This window comes from Leopardus geoffroyi, chromosome E3 (genome assembly GCF_018350155.1).
Source record: "Leopardus geoffroyi isolate Oge1 chromosome E3, O.geoffroyi_Oge1_pat1.0, whole genome shotgun sequence".
Taxonomy (NCBI): domain Eukaryota; kingdom Metazoa; phylum Chordata; class Mammalia; order Carnivora; family Felidae; genus Leopardus; species Leopardus geoffroyi.
Window position 1 is genome coordinate 10614950 of NC_059340.1, and position 22861 is coordinate 10637810.

The 22861-nt window shown below is 59.2% G+C and overlaps 1 protein-coding gene and 1 long non-coding RNA gene across 6 annotated transcripts in view; one reads left to right on the forward strand and one right to left on the reverse strand.

The window, feature by feature from the left end:
- Positions 1 to 981: 981 nt before the first annotated feature.
- On the reverse strand, positions 982 to 6577 carry LOC123588831. The gene is made up of 2 exons (XR_006708029.1): positions 4080 to 6577; positions 982 to 3482 (listed from the first exon to the last, which is right to left on the reverse strand). It is a non-coding gene; the product is annotated as an uncharacterized LOC123588831 (long non-coding RNA).
- Positions 6578 to 6634: 57 nt separating this feature from the next.
- GTF2IRD1 (GTF2I repeat domain containing 1) overlaps positions 6635 to 22861 on the forward strand; it is a 123497-nt gene continuing 107270 nt past the window's right edge. For 2 of the 5 annotated variants that reach the window (XM_045460137.1, XM_045460138.1), the window contains exon 1: positions 6639 to 6801. The gene's annotated coding sequence lies outside the window, so the exon portion shown is untranslated. Of the gene's footprint in view, positions 6802 to 22861 lie in introns of all 5 variants that reach the window. The other 3 variants (XM_045460135.1, XM_045460136.1, XR_006708030.1) reach the window with 2 other exon arrangements.

Consider the following 22861-nt stretch of genomic DNA (forward strand, 5'->3'; position numbering starts at 1 on the left):
GAGCAGAGAATGAGGCAGTCCCCGGAGGCTGGAGGGCGCAGGCCGAGGGAAGGCCTGGTTCCATGGACCGAGTTGGCTCAGCTCTGAGTAGGGCTGTTGGGTAGCTGCCCTAGGCACCTCTCGCCCCAGGCCTCGGGTTGTCTTGGGCTCTCTCAAAGGGGCTATTTTTTTTTTTTTTTAATTGAGACAGAGAGAGAGAGAGAGAGAGAGCACGTGAGCGAAGAAGGGGCAGAGAGAGACAGAGGGAGAGAGAGAATCCCAAGCAGGTTCCGTGCTGTCAGCACAGAGCCTGACGCGAGACCGGATCTCGTGAAATGAACCACGAGATCGTGACCTGAGCCTAAATCAGGAGTCAGACGTTTAAACAACTGAGCCACCCAGGTGCTCCTCAAAGGGGCTCCTACCCTGGGCCTCCAGACTCGCTTCTCCTGAAGGAAGGCCCCTGGATGCAGGAGATGCCCCCTGTTCCCCAGGGAACTGTGCCTGGGACAGTGGCCCTGTCCTGCCCCTTAGCCCCCCGCCAGGACCCCAGGCCGCCTCTGAGTTCCTGTGGGACTGAATCGCCAGTCACACCAACTTGGGTGTGGAAGGACCATCCTTGGGCCACCTCGCCTTCCAGGCAGAAGTCACAACACAGCCTTGGAGTGCCCTCTGTTGGTGGGGTGACAGATGGGGTCCTGCACACCCCACAGGCTTCTAAATGCTTCCTGTTGAGCCTAAAAGCAGGAGTGACTTAAGTTAGATTTAAGCAGGGACGACTGTTGGGTGTTAAAACGGATGAGCCAATGGTCGAGCAGCCGCAAGTTCTCTGGAGAGGGCGGGGGTTGGGGGGGTGGGGGCTTGGCTGGGGGCGAGGGAGGGACCATGCAACCCCTCGGGGTGCTACCATCCCCCACGCCATCCCTCAAGCCCTGGGAGGCAGTGACCTCACGCTACTCTCTATCATAATATTTACCAACAGAGCTGCAATTGAGCCAGGAAGCTTGGCAATTATAATCATGTTATCATTATTGCTGATAATTCCGATCATAAGCATAAATTATAAACAGGAGCGGGGCACAGTGGGTAAGAGCAGGGGGCAGGGACAGCTGTGTGTGTGGGCAGGGTGAGACCGGCCTGTCTCCCCTGCTCCCACTCCCCTCCTGTTTCTGGCTGAGGCCAAGTCCCCTCCAGAGCCTGGCCCAGGGATACGGTGGCTGCAGGGGGGTGGCGAGGCGGGTGGGGGGGGGGGCTCCAGGTGGCCTTTTCCTGCCAGGGTCCCGAGGTTGTCCTGACAGCCTCACACCAAGCCCCACTCTGCCGCGCAGAAACTATTAAGGCGCAATTATTACAGAGACAGTCTTTCCGAATTGATCTTTCAGTTACTCCACGGCTGCAGCCATGGAGACGGCCCCAACTCAATTACATGCCTCTCTCTGTTCTTGACAGATTCCAGCGGAGAGTCGGAGGAGGAGGCAGAGAGAGGAGGCGTGAGGTAGGGGGGTGCAGAGAGCGAGGGGTAGTGTTGAAGAGAGCGACCTACAAAGACAGCAACAAACAGATGGAGAGAAACATACAGGGAGAAAACAGAGATCAACGAGGCACCTGACAGTAGACAGAGGAGGCCCGTGTCGATCCATTCATTCATTTCGCAGACGTTTGTACACTCACTGGCCAGGGTGCTTGACAGTGTCCGTCCCACCTCCTCCCTTACCTGAGCTTTGGGTTGAATGGGTGAATCCAACGGGGAGCAAATAAGCATCACCCAGAGTAAAATCAACCGGGCCGAGGACTCAAGAGTGCCTGAGGGCACTTAGGCGGGCAGCCTGGCCGGTGAGGTCAGGAAGGCTGAGACCTACCGGAAGAGGGGCTGGCCCCGTGGGGGACAGGCAGGGCACTGGGTTCAGGACACTGTGCAAAGGCCAGCTTTCCTTCCACGACGCAAAAGCTAAAATCTGACTCCAAGGCCTGGACAGACCCCTCTTTTGGGGGAAGAGGGTTTTGGAAGACTGGTGGGGGGGGCCAGGAGGGACCCTTCTCCTGGGGGTGAGGACCCTGGGTTCCCAGAAAATCCCGAGGTGGGAGAGAAATATTTTAGCGAGCCCCGAGGCCCTGGCCCAGTGGGCCTTTGGCACGGGGGCCGGAGGGGGCCGTCTGCTTGGTTCCCTATTCCCCATGGGGTCAGGGGCATGGCCTCAGACTGAGGTGGATGCCCCCTCTGGCTCATTGCTGCACACACCACAGCTGCCGGCCCAGAGCCCCCAGGTTCAGGGTGTGGGTCTGCACGATATCCAGTACAGACAGGGTGCATTGGTATACAACCCAGGCCCTCCCATCTCAGGGCCAGTCTGATCCAGGCAGATGCCAGGCCTGTGACAGAGAGCCAGCACCAAGTGCCCCGTGGCACAAGGGACGTGGCAGTGAGCCAGTACTGCGTGGCTGAGTGTGGTTAAATCAGAGACACCAGAGCTTGAACGGCGCTCCCTAAACTTGACCTTGTATCACAAGAGCCAGGGTTAGGGTTAGGGTTAGCAGTGCAAAGTCCCCGGGCCTCTCTCCCACCCGGCCAGTGTCTGAGCCAACACATCTCCTGGAAGGGCCCGGACCTGCACCTTTCACAGGCACACGAGGCGAGGAACCTGAGGCCCAGGATCTTCCAAATCAGCAGCGAGCTGAGACCACGCTTCCAGGTGACCCCTTAGCCGCCAGCCACATATGAAAGCCTGTCTTGTCCAAACTGAGATGTGTTGTGTTACAACAGACATTGGGTATCGAAGACTTCGTACGAGGGAAAGGACGGAAAACATCTCAGTCTTTAAAAATATTATTACGTGCTCAAACGAATACAATTTGGATATGTCAGGTTACATAAAATATATCGTTAAAATTAATCTCACCTGTTCCTTTCTCATTTTTGCAAACTACGAGGAAATTTAAAATTTCCTCTGCGGTGTGCATTTGTGGCTCGCGTTCTATTTCTGTTGGCCAGCGCTGCCCCAGACTACTTACCAGGGCCAAACCCTGGGGCCTGGGAGGCTGAAGCGCAGATCTGCCCGTGTCCTCGCGGAAGACCTCCTGGCTTCCCACCCCAGCTTGCCAGCTTCGGTGCCTGAAATCCCAGAATGTGGGCTCTATTTTGTTGGGGTCCGGAAGCCTCGGAGGACTCTGAGAGGTGACTCTACGGATCAAATACCCCAGAGAAGGAAATGATCTTTGTCCTTGGTGGCCTGGATAAGCCACGGAAAGAAAGATTTGGGAATGAAAAGAATTGCTGCTGGTGACCTGGGGGATGGCCCGCCTTGGGAGGCGGGGGGAGGATTTGGAGGTCCCCAAGCAAGCCCATCAGCTACCCTTTGGTGCCATGCGGCCCCCATATCACCTGAGCACCCTGGCCGGTAGGGATAACATTTACCATCTGGGCTACGGGTTCTATGGGTCCTGCACGTTCCATACACTGAATCTTATTTTCCCTTTGATTTCCACGATGGAACAGGAGGCATGCTCTGAAGAGAAAGAGGCATAGCTGGTTCCAGAAACCGTTTGAGTCTTATTTTTAAAGGATGAATACTAATTATCAGCTAAAATCATTTCCTGAAAATCCAAGGAAACCCACAGAGATGGCAAAACGGAGTGGCGAGTTGGGGATCGGGAGCCCTGAGGTCCATCCCCAACCTGCACCGCTGGGCTGCTGTGTCAGCTCTTCCCCCCTCGGTGAGATGAAGGTGCTGATTTCACTGTCCTCACCTTTGGCCCCTGTGGTCACGTCTAGGGTAGCATATCCTAGGCTCCTCCCCATAGGCTTGCCCCAAGGTAAGGAGGCTGTCCTTCTATCTCTTCTATGACTCCCTGGAGTCTTACCTCCAAGGAGCAAGGACCCAAGAGACGTGGCCAAGATCGTGGGAAAGGAAATGATGCGCACAGGAGGTCACGGAGCCAGGACTGGGCCCAAACCCCAGGGAAGCAGGGAACTGAGTCCCTGGGGGCAGTTCTGGTCAGTCTACTGGTCCAAGACCCTGGGATATAGGCCCTGGGCCAGGAGAGAGAGACCAGCTCCTGCCGGGGAGTCCCTGAACTGACAGGATGCACAGGTACACACTCACTTCCGCAGATGCCCTGGCATCTTACGTTCCCATCTGTGAAATGGGGATTGTCAGGTCCACCTGCCGGAAGGGTTGTCAGGAAGGTGGGATGAACGAGGGCACGGAAGAGGCTTTGTGATGGAAGGAGTCCTTGACTTCCAGGTTATGAAGGGGAAGGCAGTGAGAGCAGCCTCAGTTTCCACATCTGTGTAGGACAGGGATGCAGCCAGGCCTGAGGGAGGGTGAGGCCAGTGGAGGCTCCTATAGGCGGGGAGCAGCCACCAGCAAAGACTTCTCAACCTAACTCCCCTCCCAACTGAGGGAACTCCTGCTGCCCTTCTCCAGGGAAGGAACCGAACTTGACAAAAATGGAATGCCCCTGACCTTGTCCTTAGAATCCTCACCTCCGCAGGAAGACCCGGTCCAGCAAGACTCTGAGTGGGGCTTTGCCCCTAGAAGAAGCCAACAAATTAAAAAATTGAGAACTACTCCCTGCCGAGTACCTACTACCCAGCAGGCACTACACTAAGCATCTCCCCTGTGGCACATGTCATTCAGCCCTCCCAATCATCACACAGAGAAAGGAGTACCTTGGCTCCATATTACAGATCAGGAAGCTGAGGCCCAGAGAGGGCAATCGCCTTGGCCTAGGACATACAGTTAATGAATGTGAAGCCAGGGGTCATACCCTAGTCACACGTAGCGGGGCAGGGCCTAGACGTGCCGGGCCAAGGCCTTCTGCTGTGGCCCGCTGCCCCCCAGTCTGCCTGGGCAAGGTTGGGGGCAGACTGGCTGTTCTGGACGGGGAAGAACAGCCCAGAGGTTGGAAGAGGGCATCCGTCAGCAACACCCCACTCGCATTATTGCTGCTCTGGATTCTGCCTGCAGAGGGCAGTAGTGAGCACACACCGGTACTCCCTCCCCACCAGGCCTCTCAGCTCCTCCAGGCCCTGGGGCACACAGGCTTCCGGCACTCTGCCCCAGGACTTGGGGGTCTGGAAAGCATTCTCCCTAGAAACCAACAGCCCAGCCAGCCCCTCCTGACCAGTTTGCCCCAGCTGGTCCCACTGAGGCCACGCCTTACCACCATTGCAGTTGGATGGATGGACCGTAGGCCAGTGGGCTCAACGGGGGCTATGGAGACAGTCCCAGCCGCGCCATGCACATGCTGTATGTCCCTAAACGGGTCACCTCCCCTCATTGTAAAACGAGGCCAGTACAACAACAGGGTGTCAGGATGTCCCCCAGGCCTTCTGGTGATGAGGGGGATAGGGAGGTACCCCCGAGAGGGCAAAAGGCAGTGTGTGATGAAGGGGGCTTCTGTGGCCTCATTCCTCACTCCCACTCCTCTGACCAACACCGTGGGCAAGGCGTTCTGGGCACCAGGGGCCCCTCTGGGCTTGGCCTTGGGCTGGGCACTGTGGACCTGGCCTGCCCCAAAAAAGCTCTGTCTGATGGGCTTGTGGGCTAGACCTGCCCAGCCAAGTTTATCCTTTACCAAGTGCCCGCTGTGCGCCCAGCAGGGCCCCAAGGAGGTTGGGGGAAGACTCCGTGGGCTTTGCTGGGACCTCGAAGGTTCTCAATCTCCATCTGGCTCTCTCCATCTAGGCCAGGGGTTCCCTGGGGTTGGGGCCTGCCTGCCTCGTGTCCCTCCCAGGAGTGCCCAGCATAGCAAGGGCCCAGCACGGGGCTCGGGGCACCACTCCCTCTACTGAATGAAGATGCGCGGCTTTGGACAGGATGAGAGGTGTGCTCCCTGATTCCGTAGGACGGCTGGTATGGTAGGGGAAGGGGGTGGCAAACGCCTGAGTCGGGGATCAGAAGGAGGGCTGCCCAGGCAAGATGGGCCTTGGAGCCTCCAGCTGGATCTGCTGCGACCTTGGGCAGGCCACTGCCTTCCTTCACATCCCCGGGGACAAAGGCTGAAAGAGGTACCTGGACCGGCCACCGGAAGCCAACCTGGGCAAGGTGGGAGTGACCAGTCAGCCGACGACTTCGGTTCTCCACCGCCGCCGCTGCCTCCGCCGCGCAGGGCGCCGGGCCCTGCTCCAGGGTGTCTCCCCGCGCCCGCTGAGTGACCTTGACCCTGCGCCCCGGGAACCCCGCGTCCCGGCTTCCTAATCCGCCCCTGACGGGGCGCTGGGGAGGCGGAGGGGCGTCGCCGGGCAGCCAGGGGGCGCCGAGGCCGCGGGCGCCCCTCCCGCAGGCCCCCCTGGCGGCGGGCGCTGGGGCGGCGCGCGCTCGGGGCGCCGGGGGCGGGGCGGGGGCGCGGCGCTCCCCCCGCGGTGCCCAGGCCGGGGCGCGGGGCGGGCCGGGCGGGCTAATCCCGTATGTAAATGGCAGCCAATGGAGGGTGGTGTTGCGCGGGGCTGGGATTAGGGCCGGGGCGAATGGCTGGCAATCTTACTGGGATTACAGAACAAAGAGCCTCCCTGCGCTCCCGCTCTCGGCTCCGCTCCCCGCGCCGCGCCCCGCCCTCCGCCGCAGCCCGCGCCGGGGGTGGGGGCCGCCGAGCGCCAGCCCCCCGGCCGGCCCGAGAGCCCCCGCCGCGGCCCCTCCCCGGCCGGCGCCCCGCGCCCCGCGCCCCCCGCCCCCCCGCCGCGCCGCGCCGCGCCGCGCCTCCCTCCGCCGCGCCTTCCCCCATTCTCCCGGATTAATTAAGGAGGCAGCGGCAGGAGGCTGAGTCCTGGCCGCGGGCCGGGGCCGGGGCGCCGCTGGCAGGAGCGCTTGGGGATCCTCCAAGGTAGGAGAAACTTTTGCGGGGGGCGGGCGCCGAGGCCCTTCTCCCCTTCTCCTCCCACCCCCGTGGCCCCCGCCCCTCCCCCTCAAGGTGTTCCAGAATCTGGGTCCGGCTTTCGGGTGCCTTGGGAGGCACGTGACTGGGATTATAATTCGGGCCGGGGGGGGGGGGGGGTGGTGGCGGCGGGGAGGGCCGGCCGCCCTCACCTGCCGGGAGGGGGGTGGGAGCCGGGAACTGTCACCCCCCCGGTCCTTCCGGAGGTGGGGGGCGTCCCGGGCGGGCGGCGGGCGCCCGCAGGCTGCTGCAGTTGGCGAATGAGGTCAGTCGTGCTGCCCGCGGCGGCGGGCGCCAGTGTGGGAGCAGAGGGGGCTGGGAAGGCCGCCGGTCCCCGCCCCCCCCCCGCCCCCCACCTTCCTCGGGCTGGGCCATCTCCCGGCCGGTGCCCCCCACTCGCAGGCTGAGTCCGACACCGCGAGGACTGCCCCGCACAGTGGTTCCTGTTGGGGTACACCGGGGAGGGGGCTGGCCTGAGTGGCGGCAGCTGAACCTGTGGAGGAGGGCGGGGAAGAGTCTCAGAGGATGGCGGTGGGGGCCACAAAGCATTCAGAGGAGCAAGTTGGGGGTGCCCCGCATGTAGGTGGTCTCTGAGTTCCCGCACACGGGCAGGGAGGCCTGTGGAGCGTCACGGGGTGCTTGATGCCCACCCCCCCATCCTGAGTCCTTCCAAATGATGGGCTCCGTGCCTCTCCTGGGCTCCGGCCCCGGCGTGTGGCCAGGGACAGGGATGATGCCCTGGCCTGGGCCCAGGGCAAAGGGGGACGTTGCAGCTGAGAGTTCTGCCCTCCTGGACATCTGGCCATGTGACCTAACCTCCCTGGACCAGACCTGGGTGGGGGGAGGACCCTGTGTCCCCCATCACGGCAGAAGTGAGGGAACTCCGCACGCAGGGGTCTCCTTGCCAGGCAAGTGGGGGCAGCGCTGTCCTTGGATGGAGTGGGGTCCTGGTGGTGGGGGGCGTGGGGCTGCCCTGGGCCTAGCAGCTGGGTGAGGGGCAGGCGTGGACCGAGGAGTGGGCACTGGCAGGGGCCTTCCCTTGCTGCTCACAGTGGAAGGAAGAGGTGGCCAGAAGCTGCTCTGACCTCCTCTGGTGGCCTCCGGGCTGGGACTGCTTGCTCCTCGGCACTGCCCAGGTCCTCGGGGCTTGGGAGGTGCCTTCCAAGCAGCCATTTATTTCAGCAGTGTCATTCCCAAAGGAAAAGGGCACTGGCATTGATTATTTATTCGGAGCAGGAGGCAGCAGTGGCTGGGAGGCTGGTGGCTGCTGGTGGGGATGGTCTGGGCGCAGGGGTGGCCAAGATGGGTGGTCAGGTGCCCATCCCAAGCCACCCACTGTGGGAGCCCAGGAGGGTTTGAGGTAGACTCTGACCTCTTCCGAACAGGGACCACTGGACCAAGGGACAGACTTGGCTCCAAGATGAGGGGATGTCAGAACCCCCCACCTGCTTTTGGGATTTGAGAGGCTTAAGACCACACCCCATTCTGCAGCCCGCTAGGAGAGTGACCTAGAAAGTTGAGGCTGTGACTCAGAGGGTCCCAGAGGACCCCAGCAGAGGAAACAAGCAAAGGTTGGAACTCTGCTGGTACATTTAAAATGTGGGAGGGGCACCTGGGTGGCTCAGTCCATTCAGCGTCAGACTCTTGATTTTGGCTCAGGGCATGATCTCGTGGTTCGTGAGTTCGAGCCCCACATGGGGCTCTGAGCTGACAGCACGGAGCTTGCTTGGGATTCTCTCCCTGTCCCTCTCTCTCTGCCCTTCCCCTGCAAATGCACTTTCTCACTCTCAAAATAAATAAAGTTTAAAAACGAAATAAATAAAATGTGGGAGACCTGGGGCCGAGGGTGGCAACCCTGGGTCTTAACGACAGCGTTGTCGAGACACGTTTAACCTACTTAAGAGGACTGTTCAGCAGGTGCTAGAGGAAGGGTCGTTTATGTGCAGTGTGCTCATCGCAAATACTTTTTATCTGTTCTTGGAAGGCAGTCTCTCCCAGAGCCAGGCTCGCCTTCCGGCACAGTGGCGGATGTTAGTGTTCGATGCTTGGAGATAGTCGGAAAGGCAGACATAATGATGGGGGTCTCGGAGGCAGATGTTCTCACAGCCTGTCCCCAGCAGCCAGCGCCTGCACAGTCTGGCAGCAGTCCGGGGGGGTGGTCAGAAACCCCAGGTGAGGATCTCAGGGTGACGCCATGGGGCATTCGTCTCCTAAAAGTGTGACCTTGGAGCCACAGACCGCATCGCCTGGTCCATCCCTGTTCTGGGTTCCGTCACTCATCCGTCCATCCACTGCCACCTCGACCGGTTCATTGAGTCCCTCAGTTTTCCTGAATGCCCTTTGCATGAGCTGTTCGTCTTCCCTGGAAGGTTCTTCGCATCCTTCCTCTGAGGGGGTGGGAGACTTCCTTTGGTGGCCCTGCCTAGAGTCGGGGATACCGGTGGTAGGATTTGCCTGTTTCCTCTCCATGAAGACTACGCTGACGGTCCTCGGGCTGTAATCCCAGGGCTGGCCTCGGTGCTACCTCTGTGTCCCCCGTGGCGTCCTGTCCTTCCTCTGTCCCAACGTTGATCTCACTTAGAGGCTCCACATCTGTCTCCCCAGGTGCCCTAAGGGCAGGGCAGGGACCGGGGCTTGCTTTTGATTCCCTGGTGCCCAGGGCTGGCACCCAAATACTTGTTGAATGGCTGCTTGAGGGAATGAATGGATGAAGTCTGGCTTCAGAGCCTTGGCCCATATTGCTAAGCCTGTTATCCCTGAATCCCTATCTGTGGGGAGGATCCCCCCACCATGGTGAGACTCGTGAATATCCTCTGTCCTGCTTCTCAGACCTCCGGTTCTTGGCTGTCTGTGGGCGACTCTTCAATGCCTCACAGCCAGGTTCCCTGGGACAAGCGGGAATGTGTGCCCAGCTCCAGGGGCCTGCGGAGGCCTCAAGGGGCACCCGGGAACACGACTTTCAGGGTGAATTCACAAACACCGGGGAGCAGAGCAGGACTCGGGGCCGGGGGCTCGGAACCTTCCGGGAGGCTGTGGGGCCCGGGAGACATGGACCCTTAGGGCAGCCGCAAGGGAATTCCCAGCAGGAATTAATTCATAAGCAGAGGTGGAGTATTGGAAGGATTGTTTTATGTGGGAGAACTGGAGAAGAAATGGAATTGGTTAGAAGCAGCAATGAGATGTGTGCCCCCTCCCCCCCCCCCGCCTTCGGTGGCAGGGAGACAGTGCAGACATGTGTGTAGATGTTGGGGTGTCCAGGCGGGGCCCAAGGGGAGCCAGCTCTCCCACTTGGTTCCTAGGCCCCTCATTTGCAGGCGTGTCTGGCTGGGACCCTGAGACCCTCGTGCTTGCTGGGGTAGCTACTCTGTCATTTCAGACTCAGTGCTGTGGGTTGTGGCTGATGACAGTAAGGGACTCAGAGCCCCGGGGGATGGGGGGTTGGCGCAAGGGGCTGAGCCCTTGTTCACTTTGTGGGGACTTAAGTTTGCTGAATGGGCTGGGTGGGGCTCTACTTTGTCCCCACCCGGGCTGGGGATGGCTCGTTGGTGTGTCTCAGGCAGAGCCCTTGTTCCCGACACTCTTCCTCTTGGTCCGGAGCTGGGCCTGGCCAACCCAGAGCTATTTGTGTGCCCACCTGTCTCCCTCCTTCAGGACCACCTGCTTCTGGTTGCCAGATCTGGCTAATAAAAATAGGGATGCCCAGTTAAATTTGGATTTCGGATAAGCCACAGATAATGCGGGATTGAGGATGTAACTTTGTTCAGCTGGAGCTGAACCGGGGGTCTCGTATTTTATCTGGCAACCTTGCAGCTGTGACCTCTGGGCTGGGGGACTGTCGGGGACTGGGGGGAGAGGCTCAGGGAGTGGTTGAGGCCTGGAATTGGGGTCCGGGCTCAACCCAAAGCTCCAGGGGATGGGCTGGGGGAGTTTGAATCAGGCAGCACTGACTCCAGTTACCTCGGTCCGGCTTTCTCTAGTCTGTGGTCCCAGGGTCCGGATCTCCTGTTAAGCTTGGGTGGTGTGGGGGGCTCTGGGAAGCCCTGATTTTCGGAGACTTCTGTGCCACTGTGGTTGGGAGGGGGGGTAGAGGGGAAGGGAAGCTGCTGGGGACACTATCGGGCACCCAAGTTAGGATTTGCCATCAAGGTTTACAGAGTGAGGCCTGAGCGCTGGGAGGCCGTTTCTCTGATGGTTCCCCCCACTTCAAGACTTAGAGATCCTGCCTCAGGGGCCCCTGGTAAGGGAGCATCTTTGCCGGGTTGGGTCACAGGCGGTGAGGGGCAGTCCCTTGAGGGATGCCCCCGTGACTATAGCCAAGAAATAAGAGGCAGGGTCCTGTGTACCATGTCCCTTGCCCCCAAGTCTGGGTTGTGTGCTCATATGTAGCATGGAGATGATACACCCTCTCCTGCCTGAGCCTCACATACTGTGGATGGATTGGGGGAGCCTCCAGAGCGTGGATATGTGGGTCACTCCAGTGCAGGCCTGGAGTGGAGACCATGTGGGAAGCCAGAGGTGAGTGGTCCTGGCTCGAGGGCCTTGGGTCTTGGGTAGCCTGCAGGTGCACAGCAAGTCTGTATAGTTGGGGATGCGGGGCTGAGCCCGTAGCTGGAGGAGGCCCTCAGGCTGCTTCTGCCCTCAGGCTGCTTCAGGAGGCTTGGATGGGGCCAGGCCTGTTTGCTGATCGGGGGCGGGGGGTGGGGGGTGGGGGGGGTGGTGTCTCAACGTGTATTTTCTGACTTCTGGCAGAACCACCATATAGGGAAGTCTATATCTGTCCATCTGTCTATCTGTCACTCCACCAGGCAGTGAGAAACTTGTCGATGCCCCAGGTCTGCAGATTCTCAGGTCCTGGCATCCAGCCCCAGGCCCGCACGTAGGAAAGGCCCACCCCATGGGTGGGTGTGTATTTTGGTGAAGGATGAGGGAATCCCCCGAAATGCTCAAGTCTTAAGTGTGCTTTCTAAGGGGTTTGACCACTGTGTGTACAATGTGCTGCTTCACGCAGCCCGGCCTCTGCAAAGACATGGAACGTTCCACCACCCCTTAAAGTTTCCTCAAGCTCGTTTGCAGCCAGCCCCTTACCTTCCCCCAGCTCCTGGCAACCACTGTGTTTTCTTTTTTCGTTTTCTTTCTTTCTTTTTCTTTCTTTCTTTCTTTCTTTCTTTCTTTCTTTCTTTCTCTCCCTCTCTCTCTCTTTCTCTTTCTCTTTCTCTCTCTCTCTTTCTCTTTCTCTTTCTCTCTTTCTTTCTACCACTGTGTGTTTTCTGTCTCTGTAGTTTTGCATTTTCCAGAACGGCACATAAATGCAGTCACACAGTATGCAGCCTGAGTCTGGCTTCTTAGACCCAGGCGTATTGGAATCTGCTTCCTTTTGGTTGCTGAGGGCCATGCCACGGTATGGATGTGCCATATGGCCCCACCCAGCACTTGGGGTTTGCAGAGCCCTGCTTGGGACCACCCAGAGAAGAAGAGGGGTGCCTTTGCTCGTTTTCACAGGGGCACTGCCTGCACCCCCATCCCCACCCCCATTGAGAGCCGGTCCTGAGCCAAGAAAGGTGCACACCTCTGTCCGCAGAGCCTAGAATTTCATCCTCCGTTTCTGGTGACTCACACAGCCAGCGAGCCCCCGATGAAATTACACCCTCCTGCGGCTGCCCTCTGCTGTGCAGGTGGGCTCCTGGGACAGCGATGCTCCCGGGGCTGGGACAGCTGTGGGGTGGGTGAGGGCCTGGAGGGCGGGGAGCTTTGTGCGCCCTGTGGTGTCTCACCCATCTCCGTGTGCCCTGCTCTCCCGGAGTCTGGGGGTCCCTGGCAGTGCCTCCCAGGTCTCCACTCCTGCAGCTTTGGAGCCTGGGGTTGAACTTCTGTGTTTTCCTGAAACAAGGCCAGGGCTTGTCCTCGGCAGGGGGCTGGGGTGAGGGGAGAGGAGGGTAGGGCAGGACAGTGAGGCTGGCGTTGCAGTCAGGAGCATGATTTAGGGTCCCTTGGGGGGGGGGCTGTGTGACCTCAGGCAAGTGACTTTTCATCTCTGTGCTTCGGATTGGTCGTCTGTAAATGGGAGGGCCAGTGAGGGACTTAGCTGCGGTTACACCAGCCGGGGGGCCCCTGCAGAGCCCTAGAGGGCATGGGGGCCGCTGGGAGTGGGGAGGAGGTGGGGATGTGCAGGCCTCTGGTTCCCTGGCCCCTTTTGAGCCAGAGTAGGGCCACTTGTATCCACGGTACCTGTTGGGGTATTCTAAATAAAATCGTCTGCCAGAAGTTGGCCCTTCGTGGACAACGGCTGTTCTGCACGTTCGTGCGGGCAGTCCTGAGGTTTCGATTGGTCACAGAAGCTTCTGGTCATGCTGATTCCCGCTCTGCCTGCCCGCTGCGTGTGCTTTGGAACACTGCACAGTCCCTGGGCCTCAGTTTGACCGTCTGAGAAAGGAGGCGGCAGTACCTGGGCGGGTCGTGGGTGGGCGTTGGGAACTGTGCTGTCTGAGTGCAGGGGGCCCAATGGGAGCTTTGTCGGCCTCCCGGGGTGTGCGGGCTCCTGAGGAAAGGGAGCTCCTTGGGGGCTGACACGGCCTGCCTGGGTGCCTCAAGAGATTTGAGGGGTTTTAACTTTGTTTTTTTGTAAACAAGTCGTTTGCTTTTCCTGATGAGCCCAGCTGCCCCCGGCCCCCCTCCCCTCCTCCCTCCTCCCTCCCCCCTCCTCCTCCCCTGGCCCAGTCGCAAAGCCTGCACCCCTCAGTCCGACCCTGGAGCTGTACCTGGTGGGAAGTCAGGAAGGACTGTGCAGGCTAGGCCCATACAGAAGGGCCCTAGGGTGCTCCTGGGTGGCTCCCTGGAGCAGGCAGGACCCCTGCCTGCCCACCCACCCAGCTCCAAGGTGGTCCTGGCGGGCTCCAGGGGGGCCTTAGGACTGGGCCAGTCTGGTGTCTCTCTCATGTTTATCCAGGAGCTGGTTTTTCAGGTGTGCCGGCTTTCAGCCGAGAGGCCCAGGTTGGGAGAGGTAGGGCCTTTGGGAAGGGGGGTGGTTGCCCCTCTTCCCCGGGCTCACCCTGCCTTCCAGCTGGGGGTGCAGCCCTCTGGGCGGGGAAGGCTACCACATCGTCCCTGTGGTCCTGTCCCATTGTCCAAGGGAGAGATGCTCTTCCTTGCCCCGGTCAGAGGCCGGTGCCCCTCCTTGGAGCTCCTTTACCTGCCACGGGGCTTCCCTACTTCCCAGCAGGGTGCCATGGAAACAGCAGAGCCTTTGAAGCCAGGCAGGCGTGGTGCAAGTCCCAGTTCTCACCACTGACCTGCTGTGTGGCGTCAGGCAAGTGCCTTTACCTCTCTGAGCCTCATCTGAACCACTGAGGCTGCTTGTTCCTACACTGCAGTGTTCTTGGGAGGACAAGCGCGTTCGTTCGGGTGGGGACTGGGAGCCCCAGTTGTGCCCAGAGAGGAACCGGATGCCATCATTTCCTGCTTTGCTCTTACCGCCTCTGCTCATGGAGCATGGGGTGTGCCATGCCTCAGTTTCTGTTTCTGCAAGCTGGGAAAACCCCAAGGGTAGAGCTGGTTAGTCCCCTGGGGCTGGGGCTACCCGGGGGCAGTGGCCCTGTGGTTGGTTTGGGGAGAGCCGTCTTTTCCCAATGGGATATGCCTGAGGGCAGCCTGCAGGAGGTGACTTCTCACTGGCCCCTGGAGGATGGGTGGGGTGTAGACCCAGGAGTAGTCCGGGGTGGACATTTCGAGGAGGGGGGTGACAACCTAAGGGTCCAGAGACAGGAATGACGATGCATGTGGCCAAGTGAGCATTTTGCTGCAGAAGTGGCGAGGTGTTGGGTCCTGGCAAAGACCTTCATCTGATCGCCTCCCTCCCCGACTAGGCATGGCCAGGCCCCACCTGTTTCCGTGCCAGCACAGTGAGCTTCCCTCGGTTTCTAGAACATACCGTGCTTCTGCCTTGCTTCCCTGTGTGGTGTTGCTTCTCCCTGGAACGTATTTAATGCTCCCTGTCCGTTTCACTGGGCCGATTCTTACTTGCAGGGCTCAGCTTGGATGCCACGTGTCTCTGGAAGCCTTCCCTGTGCCCCCTTCCGAGCCCGCGTTAGGTGCCCCTCCTCTGTGTTCCGACAGCCCCTGAGGGTTCCAGCTGCCCTTGACCTGGCCTGTCACCTTCCGACGGGTCCAGGCCTTGGCGCCTCATCCCTCCACATCCCCGCCCCCGGCACCCTGCCTGGCCCAGAGCGAGTGTCCAGTGTAAACTTGTTAAGTGAGTTAGAAGCAAGCGAGGTGTCGGGCCACTAGGGGTGGGGCCTTGGAAGGTCAAGGGCCTTCTCTGCCTTCGGATACTGATTCTCACCGGCTCACCGCCCCCCGTGCTCCCCGTTTCTGGCCTGGCTGTGACTCTCAGGGGCATCTGGAGGGGGGTGGTGGCGGGGCCCTGTGTCTCCCTGGGCCGGGTGTAGACTGGTTTGGGGGGGTTTCCTCTCTGTGAAGGGCAGCTGGTGTGTGTATGGAGAGAGCACAAGTGTGGCGCGTCAGAACAGTTAATCCCCTGGGCTATTTAGACACACACGCTTGTGCGCGTGTGTGCGTGTGTGCGCTCACACACGTATGTGTGGCATTCTGGGGGGCCGCCGGTGGGGACTGTGTTGGATAACTTGGCATTTAGCCGAATCCCGACCACCAGCCTGGCCCCAGGGCTGCGCAGGGTACAGAGCCCCTGTAGGCCCGGCAGGTGGCCATGGGGGACGAGTCTGTCGGTTAGGAGTGCGTTTGACTCCAGGTAATAGAAAGACTGAACTTTAATGGCTTCGACAAGGGCTTTTATTCCTCCCAAGAAAAAAAGCCGTGGATAGGCGGTCAGAGGCTGGGATGGGGGCTCAGTGATGCCTTCAGGGGCTCGGTTCTTTCCTCCTTAGCTTGTTAGATTAAGTTCTTTTAAAAATTACTTTCTTTAGGGGCGCCTGGGTGGCTCAGTCAGTTGGGCGTCCGACTTCGGCTCAGGTCATGATCTCACGGTCCATGGGTTCGAGCCCCGCGTCAGGCTCTGTGCTGACATCTCAGGGCCTGGAGCCTGCTTCCGATTCTGTGTCGCCCTCTCTCTCTGCCCCTTCCTTGCTCACGCTCTGTCTCTCAAAAATAAAGAAACATTAAAAAAATATATTTTCTTTGAAGCATACGCTGAAGTATGATTTCATACATTCACAGAGCTGTGCAGTCAAATTTCTGAGCATTTCATCCCCTCAAAAAGAAATCCCAACCCGTTACATCGTCAGCCCTCTGCTGCCTCTGCCCCCCGCGCCTGGCAACCACTGGTTCGCTTTCTGTCCCTGCATGTGCCTATTCTGGACGTTTCATGTCAGTGGAACCCTCTAACATGTGGCCTTTGTGTCTGGCTTCTTAAGCTCAGCATCGCGTTTTCGAGGTTTATCCAAGTTGGGGCAGGTGTCACAGCATCTCTCCTTTTAACGGCCAAATAATATTCCGCTGTGTGGACGGGCCACCTTTTGCCTATCCATTCATCGGTTGATGGATGCTTGGGTCATTTCCACTTTTCGGCTGTTGTGAGCACTTGTGCACCGATTTTTGTGTGCACTATGCTGTCTGTTCTATTGGCTAAACACTTGGGAATGGAATTGCTGGGTCATAGTGGCAGTTCTGTGTTTCACATCCTGAGGAACTGCGTGACGGCTGCACCATTTTATGTTCCCACCGGCAATGTGTGAGGGTTCCAGTTTTTCCGCATCCTTGCCAACACTTGGTATCGTCTTTTTGATCATAGCCATCCTAGTAAGGGTGAAGGGCTATCTCATGTGAATTTTTTTTTCTAATGTTTTTGTTTATTGGGAAGGAGGGGCAGAGAGAGAAAGGGAGACAGAGGATCCGATGTGGCCTCCACGCTGACAGCCGCGAGCCCCTTGACCAACAAGATCATGACCTGAGCCAGAGTCAGACGCTTAACTAACTGAGCTGTGATTTTGTGTGATTTTGATTTAGCTTGTTGGATTTTGTCTTCACGCTTATGCATCGTGGTCACAGAATGGCTGCATACCCTCCAGGCCTCACACCCATGGTCCAGATGGAGACAAGGAGTTAGGGCAGAATGCTTCTACTCTCAAAGGTTTGCCTTCATACACGCTCTCCTCAGGAGCTTTAGTTTTGCACAGATGGGACTTGGGGCCTCTGATGCCCCCTTGCTGTAAGGGATCGGGGAAGAAAGAGGCATGCCTGTTGGGGAGGAAGGGGGTTGGGAATGCTTTGGGCAGGCTTTGCCCCTCGTGGCCCAGACTGGGGTGGACATCTTCATTTCTCCAGGAGCACGAATGGGGATGGGAGCCCCCCAGTAGGTAGGGTGGGGACTGTGATCATGGGTGCGTGGCTGTTCTATAGACCAGAGTTACCACTGCCCGTCTGGGGCCTTGGGGGACCCCACTTTGTCAGTCACCTGCCAGACTTTTGTGACTCTCTATCCAGAGACCTCCTTTCTACTCAACCCAGGAGGCCTGTAGCCCAGGGCTCACTAGGTCCCGCCTCAGGTCCTGTGCCCCTCTGTGCCCCGCAACCCAGAACAAGCCATGGGACGTCTTGCCTTTACAACTGGCTGGGGCTAGAGCTCAGACACATGTGGCTGGTGGGAGTATAAAGCCGCATGGCCATTTTTGGAAAACAGTTTGGCAGTTATTTATTTATCATTTTTATGACATATAATTGCATCATAAAATTCACCATTTCAAAGTATTCTACCCAGTGGTTTTTAGTATAGTCACAAGGTTGTGCAACTGTTACCACTATCTAATTCCAGAAGAATTTTTATCACCCCCCCCAAAAGAAACCCCACATCTATTAGCAGTCTCTCCCCATCCCCCCCCCACCCCCCACTCCCTAGCAGCCACTAATGGTATCTCTGTGGATTTGGGGCATCTTTTTATACAGTTGAACACGGGCTTGCCGTATGACCTGGTAATTCTGTTCCTCAGTATTTGCCCAAGGGAAATGAAAACTTGGGTTTACATAAGAACCTGAGGAAGAGAAATATCTCAAGTGGCTGTATTCGTAATTGCCCCACACTGGAAACCATCTCGGTGTCCAAGCGGTGCGTGGATAAGCAAACCCGGGTAGGTTCGTACCGAGGAAGACTGGTCAGTGCCGAGAACGACCAAACTCTTGATCCGGACAGCAGGGGTGAATCGCAGAAGCGTCGGCCCGGGTGAAAGGTGGCAGACTCGGGAAGTCGTGTCCCGTTGCATTTCTGTGACAGGTTGGAAGAGGCGCAACTATAGGGACGGAGCAGATCCGGAGTCGCGTGGGGGCGGGTTGACCTGGGGTGCTGATAGGACTGCCCTGTGCCTCGATTGTGGTGGAGGAAACAGCAGTATGCATTTGTAAAAACTCCTAGCACAGTAGGCGGAAAAGCGTGACTTTGACCGTGTGTGTTACCCTTCAGTTTCCGGAAACCATCCTGAGCCGGGGACTGGCCTTTCCGGATTAACCCCATGTAGGGTTAGCCATTCCATTTGTTTTAGTTGGAGGCAGTCCTCCTTATGCATGTAGCCGTTGAGTTTGAGTCTTTCAGGATGACTCATGTGACTTATGCCTAGGGCTGGGGCCGAGGGCTGCCCTGGCACCCCCTCCTGTCACCTTCCTCGGGCACCCCCTTCTGCCTCTGCTGTTCCTGACCTTCCTGGATGGGGTACGCCGTGTGCTTTTGGTCCATGAACAGTTAGAGCCGGAAGGGACGTCAGAATATGTTGACCTCCTTTCCTTTTCAGATGGGGAGACTGAGGCCAGGGCTGGGAAGGCACTTGGCTGATTCCAGAGTGGTAAGACTCAAGATCCCAAACCTCATCTCGAGACTCTTGGGCCAGGGCTCCTTGCAACACCCCCCCCCCCCCCCCCCCCGCAGGTGCCCCAGAGCCTCCCTTGTCTGGCTGGTCTGGCGAAACAGCGGGAGGTTTTGGAGCAGACCCAGGTGGAAGGTGAGGGGGGGGGTGGGGGGGTGGGGTGTCAGTGTAAGGAAGTGGGAGTGGTCAGGGCCTCTAAGACACCCTAAACGAGGAGAGAAGAGGGTCCACGACGGCACAGGGTGGCTGCACCTTGTGCTCACAGGCTGGAGGTGCGACATGGTTGATTGTGGTAAAGCATGGGAGTGGCTGGTGGCCCCTGGGGAGAGGCACGAGAGCATGGCACTGGCTTCTGTCCTGGAAACCCATGACATCGGGTCACCCTGAAGCCCCATTATGTGTGCAGGTGACTCCCAGCAGGCGTGGTCTGCAGTGTGGGGCTGACAGCCTGGAAGCACCTCCTCAAGGAGAGACCCCAGGAGACCCTGACCGGAGGCTGGTGGGATATCTTGGGTGGCGACCCTCTTCGGGCAGACGGGTGGACCCAGTCTCAGTGATGCAGGCCCTGGGTTTATCCTGGCGTTGATGTGGAGCCACTGGCATGTGGGCCGTGTCCACCCTGGAGGCTTGGGAGGTCTGCAATCCCCTGGGAGGGTGTGGGTGTGGGCGGGGAGGGCAGGCACCGGGCTGGAGCTGGCTCACGTCCAGGTTCCTGCCACCCGCCTCAGGGAGCCAGTTCAGAGCTGTGTCAGCCCCCCGAGGAGCGTTCTCAGGCTGCAGGCCTTAGAAGGCTAGCGGGTGCCCTGGACGCGGGTATGAGGATGCCGGGAGTAAGGCCTGGGAGCCCCCCTCCCCTCCGATTTGCATCCCTGCGGGGACACGGCTTTGGAAGCGGAGTGGCTTTCTCATCCCAGGCTTCAGAAGGGGTTCCTTCTGGACCAGGAAGCCAGTGACTCCTTCTTGCCTCCGTTTTTTTTTTTTTTGGCGGGGCGGGGGGTGGGGGGCTCTGTGTCTGCTGCTGTGGATGGGTGGTGGGGGCCAGGGGCAGACCAGGCAACCCCGAGTCTGAGGTCTGTGTGGAGGGCAGGTGGTCCCTGGTATTCTGTGCTGTCTCTCCCCCCACCATCCCAGAAGGCCTGTGATCTTGGCATCATGGGACCCTTTCCTGGGCCCTCTGCCCTGTTTTTGGCTCCAAAAATGATGTCTCCATACCTCGAGGTCCCTTCTGGTTTTCAGGAGCCACACTGCCTCCAGGAAGCCTTCCTTGGGCCTCACCGCAACCCCAGACAGGAAGCCTGGCCCCTGTCCTGAAGCCTCTCACCCTCTGGGGGAGGCAAAGAAGGAGAGCCCTTCTGCAAATATCTGTGCGCCAGTTGCTGGGCAGTGAGCGTGCCGGGAGCTGCTTGGCGGACATTGTCAGGGACTGGGTGCCTGTTTGCTCCTTCTAGTAGACTTTGCTTTGAAGCTGGCCCCTGACTCTTCTGGCTGTGTGACCTTGGGCAAGTTACTCAGCCTTTCTGAGCATCCAGGTCTGCATCTGTCCAACGGGAGGGATACCATTGTGCTCTAGGGTTGCTGCAGGACATTAAAAGGATACGACCAGCACAGCACTGGGCAGTCGTGTGGCTGCCGATGGTAATGATGGCCGTAATGTGACATGGGGTTTAGCTAGGCCCAAGGCCAAGGTAGGGTTTGGATAGAAAGACTCTGTTGGGTCTTGCTTTCACCTCCCACCACTGCTCTGTGAGGGAGGAAGAGGCGGGGTGCTGTGGATGTGTGTCTTTATTGGAGGCAGAGACTGAGGCCCAGAGAGGGGAAGCAAGTTGGCCAGCATCACCCAGCCGCTGGGTTGGCAGAGCCTTGTCTAGACCCAGATCTCACGAGGACGGGCCCTATGCACACTCCCAAGACTCGGGCTCTGTCACCGGTCGTTGGGCCCTTAGGGAGGGGATGCTGTGGGCCTGGGCTGGGCTCCTCCAGGTTCTCCCATCCCCGGGGTTGGGAGAGGAGGGCAGGCAGGCAGGGGTCACTCTGCGGAGTCACACTACCTGGCCAGAGCTTCGGGTGGGCCTGGGTTGTCCCTGGTGGATGGAGGTGGCCAGGCACTCCTTGCCCAAGTGAGGGAGCGGTGAGCAGGGCTGCAGTCAATGTTTTCACATGAGATGTGTGTGCTTTGCAGGAACAGAGCACGGATGTGCCCATAGAGTCCTGGCTCCCCCACGGTTCTTGTGTAATCATAGGAAGGTCACCTACACGTTGTGCATCCGTTGTCCGGCGTGGGATGGATGATGGTCCCTGTCCCGTCCTGCCTCTCTCCTGGGGCGCTGGGGGATCACATGTGATACAGTGTGAAAGCTGTAACGGGGTGGGGGGCTTTGCTGCACCTGCGTGTTTGTGCCTGTGACCCTCCAGCCACAAAATAAAGTGTGTCATCCCCCAGGGGCCAGGTCATTAAGTAGGATGCCCCCAGGACAGACTGTGTGGGCCTGAGTAGGAGGAATGACTGGGGCAAGGTGCCGTCGCATTAGCTGTGACGTGCATGCGCAGACAGCAAGCAGGCCTGGAGAGGCGGCAGGTGTAATCTGACAGATACCTGATGAACGGACATCTGAACCTCCTCTTTTGTGTGTGGTCACCATTTATAACTTTCAGCTTCTGTTTCCCCACCTGGGCGCTCCAGGCACAGGGACCGGGCCTGATTTACCCCCAGTTCCGGGTCTGGGGTGTATAGGTGCAGTGGGATTACCCTGCGCTGGGTTTGTGCCCCATGCATCCAGCAGATGGGTGTGACGCCCACAGGGGTGCGTGGGCCCAGGGCTGGGACGGGGGAGCCCCTGGAATGGGGGGTGCAGGAGGAAAGGGGCCTGCAGGAAGTGGCTTTGGGATATAAAAGGGCGGGCACAAGAGGTGCGGGGTTGGGGGCAGGGTGGCCGTGATCACTGCTCTGGTGTGGATCGGGGCAGGTGTGGAGGCCACACTCCAGGCGAGGGGGCGTGGTGGTCTTTCCGCGTGGGGCGGAGGGCAAGAAGGTCCTCGGAGAACTTTGCGCCTGAGTTCCCAATTTCCATAGGAGCAGTTAAGGCCCCCTTTGGGGTGGTGTCTGGAGTTAGAAGCCAGGTCTCCCCATCCCCAGCCTGCAGCTGGGCGTGGCCTTACCTGGGACCTCCCCCACAGCGGACCGGGTCACGTGGTATAGCGGGGAGGATGGGGGGAGCTGGCGGCTCAGGAGGGCTGGCTGGGGTGGGAGCCCGTGAGCCAGAGCCCCGGCGTTAGATCACCCACCGTGATTAGCTTTTTTCCGCCCAGCCTTTTCCCGACAAGAAAGGGCCTGATGCGCCTCATCCATGTTGCTCATCCTTCTGAGAAGGCCTGTTTACGTCTGGCAAGGGGGCTCTCGGGAGACATGATCGCCCCAGGGGCTGGCACCGCCGCGGCGCTGGCTTCTTCCCACCGTCTCCTGACACCCGGCCTTGACGCGCTGCAGATGCTTAAGAACCCACACACGCGTACGTCCCCGGCCCGCATGCGCTGACCTGCCGGGGTCACCCAGAACCAGGGCACAGGGTGCCGGCGTCCCCTGACGGCCGGCCGAGCGCCCCCTCCTGGAGGCGGGAACAGAAGCGACAGTGTGCTGCCTGTCTGGAAACGTGCAAGAGCTAACCCAGAGTTGATGGGACGCAGTGATGTCAGCATCGGTGCTCCCGTGTCTTTGATGAGCGCCTGTGCCAGTCACTCGTCTCACGTCAGCTGCGCCCTCCTCAAAATGCTGAGAGCAGCAGAATCAGTGGCTGGGGTTTACTCATGAGGAAACTGAGGCCTGGCATCCGCCTCCATGGACATCACAGGCCGGTGGGAGCTGGGTGGGGAACTCAAGCCCCGCTTGGGTTGAACCTGCCCGCCCCCGCCGTTTCTCCCCGCTCCTGGCGCGCGCCCAGGGGTCAGCCTGGTGCCGACAGGGCAGCCGGGGTCCCGTGTGGGGAGGCTGGAAGGCAAGGACGGTCCGGTTTGGCTAAGCTTCATGTTGTGGTTCCCCCTCTGGATTGTCCACCAAGCAAGTATGCGTGGTTCTGGGGCACAGCCACGAACAAAACAAAATTCCTGCCCCTGCGTGCACAACTCCCTGGGCCGGCTTGTGGTTCCCCTCCCCGGTCCTGCACACACCGCCCCAACCAATGGAGTGTAGCAGCCAC